Genomic DNA, 5,395 nt, shown 5'->3' with positions numbered 1-5,395 from the left:
TTTCTGCCCAATGTCTTGACTTGTAGGAGGTATGGAAGATACCACTCAAACACTCCGTGCAGAGCCGGTTGGGGAACATGTTATTACTGTGGGAAAGCCGGGCATTTGTCCTAGAATTGTCCGAAAAAGAATAGTTAAGAAGCTAGAAGAGCTCAACAGGTGGAACGCGTGTACAACATGGCGGCGTATGGTACTGAGGGCACAAAGGCTCCAATTAGAGGTAATTGCAAACTAGTAATTAAATGTTTGACATGCTTGCATGGTAATGATATGTAGTATTCCTCGTAATATGTTACCGAGTTGTGAGGATTGTGATTTCCAAGTGAACAACCGATTGATAACTTTCAACTGGTAAAACAGAATGATGTGTAGTTAGCCTAGATGGAATGACTATGTTCTTGGAGAATAACAATCAGAGTAATGCAGTAGAAGCAGATTGAACAATTTGAGCATACAATTTGAGTCATATATTAGGGATTAGGAGTGTTGAGAATTATGCAAGACTATTACTTAGAACCCAATGATAGTGAACTACGAGGATGAGGTATGACACATATTTAACCATTAACTGCTAATCAGTTGGGTGTTGAAAGAGAGAGTAAGTAGTGATAGAATTAGTGTCGAGGACCGGATCATTCTCGATTGACCTATTTGCGAGGACACGATTAGAATCGTAGAACTTCGGAGCTAGATGGAGTGAGTAATAGAAGACGAAATCCATTCAATCAAGTGTTTCCGGTATGAAGCACCAGTTATGTTGGAGGAAAAGGAAGATAATAATAGGAGAATTTATACGAGAGGGAGTGCGTCAACGAATCTCCACGAGTCGACCCAGCTTCTCTTTTGGGTTTTATGTTGAAAATTCTCCCCTGAATTTCTTCTTGAACAATGAATTGATCAACTTCCCAATCCTATTTATTACTTGCGTGAATCTCGTTTCTGCTGGGATACTTGTCCTAGTGTAATCATGTAAATCCTTGAATCTTAAGGGCTTACTGCAAGTGAAGTGGCTCTCCTTCGCGAACTTGCGTTCCTTGGACATCAGCTGAGATTTATTCAATTCGATACGTTTTGTTCTCTCTCTATCCAAGTTTGATTTCAATTCCTTCCTCGGTGGGCACCTTAATTCATTTCTTGTACATTTTTACTAATCTCTAAGACTTGCTGCAATCACCATATATGACATCCCTTTTATCTTCCAGCGAATACCGTTTGTGTAGTTCAATCACGGGGGCTTAATATCTTTTCAAAAATCAACTCGAGCTTAGTTTAGCATCACATACAATTCCTAAGCATAACCATCAAAATGCTAGTTCCTTAATATCTTTCCACGCATTAGGATGCACTGTTGTTTGGATGCCTGAGTGGGAAAAAGTTTTCAAACCTTGAGAGAAAAGAGTGACCTCCGTGCCAAAATTCATGGTACCTGAACTTGAGAAATTATTCGGAGTTTTCACGATACACTATCACAAGATTTAGGATGTGAGTGGATGTAACATCATGATGCTGTGAGGACGCCTTAGTAGAAAGACTTTGAGTAGTAATCAAAGGATTTAATACCGCTAGGTAATCGTGAATCGAATGACAAGTCTACTTACTTTTTGCCTATCTAAGAAATAGAAGGAATTGGCGAGACTATACATCAGGAAAATAGTAAGATTGCACGGTATGTTAGTCACCCTTGTACTAAAATGACCCTGGAGGATCAGGTGAGACAACGGAGAGAAGATTAAAAGAATTCAAGTTGAGATTCTAACTGCACAGAGCAAATTGAAAAGTTGTGTGGATAAGAGATGAAAAGACCTAAATTGTTTGAAGAAGGAAGTTACGCGTACTTAAAAGTTACTTCAACAAATTAAGGTCGGTGAGCAATCGAGACTAACGGAATAAGAACGGGATGTATTGAACTATATGTAGTATTAAGACGGATTAGGGACTGGAATGAAAGAACATACCCAAGAACTTGAACCCGAGAGGAGAAACGACTACTGCACCTATCTTCAGATAACTGAACTTGAATTTTGGGGACAAAATTCCTAATTAGGTGGATAGGATGTAAAACTCGTAAAACTAGTAAATAATTAGTCAATAAATTAATTATTATTTAAAAAAATTAGAAAATTAAAATTTATAGTTTAGAATGGAAAAAATAATTAAAGTACGAATTTTGACACTAATTTTAAAGATTTTGGTCCAAAATTGGGCTGAACGGACCAAACCGGTTAAATCGAGTCCAAGGCCCAACCCATTTCAGCCCACACTTAAATGAACTTCAGCATTTCCTCCCCTCCCTTAATAAAAGATGCTAGGAACTTTGGGGGAAGAAGAACATTGATTCTAAACCCTTGTTCTTCATTCAATTTGCCATATCTTCCAATTTGGACCTCGGATTGACGAGTCGTCAGCGGCCACGCATTCATCTTGGAACCCTCTATAAAACCCATAGAATAATTTGGTAAGTATCTCACTATTTTTTTCTCAGCCACTCTCCTAATTTCACAAATTGAGATTTTGATTTTTAGATATTATGTGATTTTGGTGTTTAGGATCAAATTAACCTTGAGCTTGCCAGGTCTTGTCCCAAGTTTCCATTGGTAAGGTGAGAAACCTCTAACTCTTGTGAATCCATAATAACTATGAACCCTAAGTTGATTTCGAGTGATAGTATTTGGTATTAGATTGGATTATATGTGTTGAAACCAAGTCGGTGGTGTTGAATGCTTAATTTTGGGACTTTGGAGGCTGGGTCTTCTGTTTTGGTGAGAGATTCGTGCCTTGGGCATTGGTGGAATGGTAACATTTGTGGCGTTCCAAACTTAGGGAGGATTTGGCCAAGGTATAGTTTTGGTTTCTCGTAGATAACATATACTGTTTTGTAAAAACTTAGGCTGGATGACTATAGAATTAGTTGAGTGAGTGATCAAATTTTATGATGAATGATTGTTGATGAATTGTGTTGAATAATGATGTTGATAAAACTGTGGGATGAATGATGATGATATTGAGTTATGATGATGAGATTTGAAATGAAAAATGATTATGTATGGTTTTGGTTGAGAATGCTTAGAGGTATTAATGAGAGTTATGTATTGATGATGAATAATGTTTGTGAGCATTAAGGTTGTGATAGCTGTGAAATATTGGGTTATGTATTGAGGTTTTGGTAAAATTGAGGATCGGTGATTTTTGATAAAAGTTTGATTTTTAACTAATTTTGGTGGATCATAACTTGAGTTTCGAATTTTGAATTTGAATAAAAATTATTTCAAATTAAAGATAATTTCAAGAGCTTCAAAATGGTTTAAAGTTTGTGAAAATCAGAGTTTTGTAGAGAAAGCTATAAACATCGGAAGTTAAGTGTATAAAACTAATTTTTAATGACTTTGCAGCTTTTTGAGAAAAAAGGAGGAGTCACGTACGTAGGCATGCACATGCGACGCGGGAATTGGGCATTGCCCAGGTGTCCACTTACGTGGAGCAAGGCCTGCGTATGCGGAGGTCCCAAATTTGAAGGCTTGCGTACGCGAGCTGTACGCGATGCAAGGAAGTAATGCTATTTTCCCAACTCGCGTATGCGGACTAGGGGTCACGTATGCGAGATACTTGTTTTCACACTCCCGCGTACGCGAGCTCGGTCTCACGTACGTGGAACCCCTGTTTGGCAAAAATGTGATTTTTAAAGTTTAGCCAATCTTTCACTTTCCAAGTTTGTTACCTATAAGGTTTGTTACCTAGTTTTTAAGCTTAGGAAGGAGAGTGAACCTATAGAAGAGGGTTGTGAAGTAGATAAATTGGCTTGAGAAGGGTTAAAAAGGTGATATATGGTATGAATGATGAATGATTTAATGTGAAATATTTGAGGAGGTGCAAAAATGTTACGAATATACGAATGATGAATAAGATATGAATGAGATTGATATTGATATTGACATTGATGATTTATGATTGACTGATTACATGATATATGTGTTTTGAGATTTCTGAGACATTTGTTGACCCCTTGTACATAAGATGTGACCGGGCACTTTAACTTCTCGGGTTTTCCCATTGGCGTGTACTTATATATAAATTGAGCTTGGGGTGTTGTCTCTCCTATATCAGCTTGGGATTCTTCCCATGGATATTTTTGAGCTTGGGGTGTTGTCTCCCCATGTCAGCTTCAGATTCTTCGCATGGTTAATTTTGAGCTTGGGGATGCGTGTACAGAGGGACTGTCCACAGTTAGCTACCAAGACATGTCAGGCTGGCTATGTAACCGACAGATGATATCATCAGCTATAGGGCAGGCATACATCATATGTATTTGTGTGTTTTTGTGTGATTACTTTGGTTTGCCTAACTGATTACTCCAATTTACCTGCTATTTGTTCTAATTGCTGTAGTTGCATTCTACATGTAATTTCTATGTTTGTACAACTGAGAGACCCCTCATATGGCAGAGGCGGACGAGGATGGTTACACTGGTGATTCGGAGGGCTGGAGGAGAGTGAGATTGAAGTATTAAGTAGTATTTGGTTTTGAACCTGAGAACCTTAGACGTTTTACCAAATTTATGGTTTAGTTTATTCTTTAAGTTTAATTTCTGAGTGTTGAAGTTCTAGGATCTCTTCTGGCTTTTCTGGAACCTTATATATTATTTATGTGGGAACCATTACCACCCTGAGAATCTCCCGTTCTCATTCCATACAAATATTGTTGTTTTCAGATGTAGGTTGAGAGGCACCTCGCTGAGCATCTGGAGTTCTGAGCAAGCAAAGTCTAGCTTTTGGGTGGTTATATTTTAGGCTGTTGTTATGTATTTAAATTTGTAGACTCTCCTATATATATATATATATATATATATATATATATATATATATATATATATATATATATATATATATATATATATATATAACTTGTGTTCGTCCCTTTTAGAGGTCGACGTGGAGAAACATGTTTTCTGTTTTCTGTTTTGGCATACTTTGGGTTGTATATCTATACCTATGTATGTAAATATTTTTTGGCCGGCCTTGGCTTCGCAAGTCGAGTATGGAGCTTGATATTCTGTTATTTTGGTACTCTATCCTTTATATATTTCTTGTCTTATCCTTAGCTGTTTGCTAGTTTACGTTTTCGAGTGTGACATGTTTTTCTTTTGCGATTTTTGCTTAACCTTTTTCTTCAAGGCTCCTAGATACAACTTTCTTCAACTATATCTATACATATATTTTATTTTTAGAGGCCGTAATACCTCACCACCTCTATTTTACAAACTTAAGCGTAAAGCTCTGTGTGGTAGGGTGTTACAACTGCTGCCTTCAGCTCACTGTCGTCCCTATTCGTCGATGTTCTTCTTGTCTTCAACAACACTTCTACTTCATCCCTTCCTCGCATTCCTCACATTTTTCACTGC

This window comes from Arachis hypogaea, chromosome 10 (genome assembly GCF_003086295.3).
Source record: "Arachis hypogaea cultivar Tifrunner chromosome 10, arahy.Tifrunner.gnm2.J5K5, whole genome shotgun sequence".
NCBI lineage: Eukaryota > Viridiplantae > Streptophyta > Magnoliopsida > Fabales > Fabaceae > Arachis > Arachis hypogaea.
The sequence above is the reverse complement of the archived record's forward strand: the minus strand, read 5'-3'. Positions refer to the sequence as shown.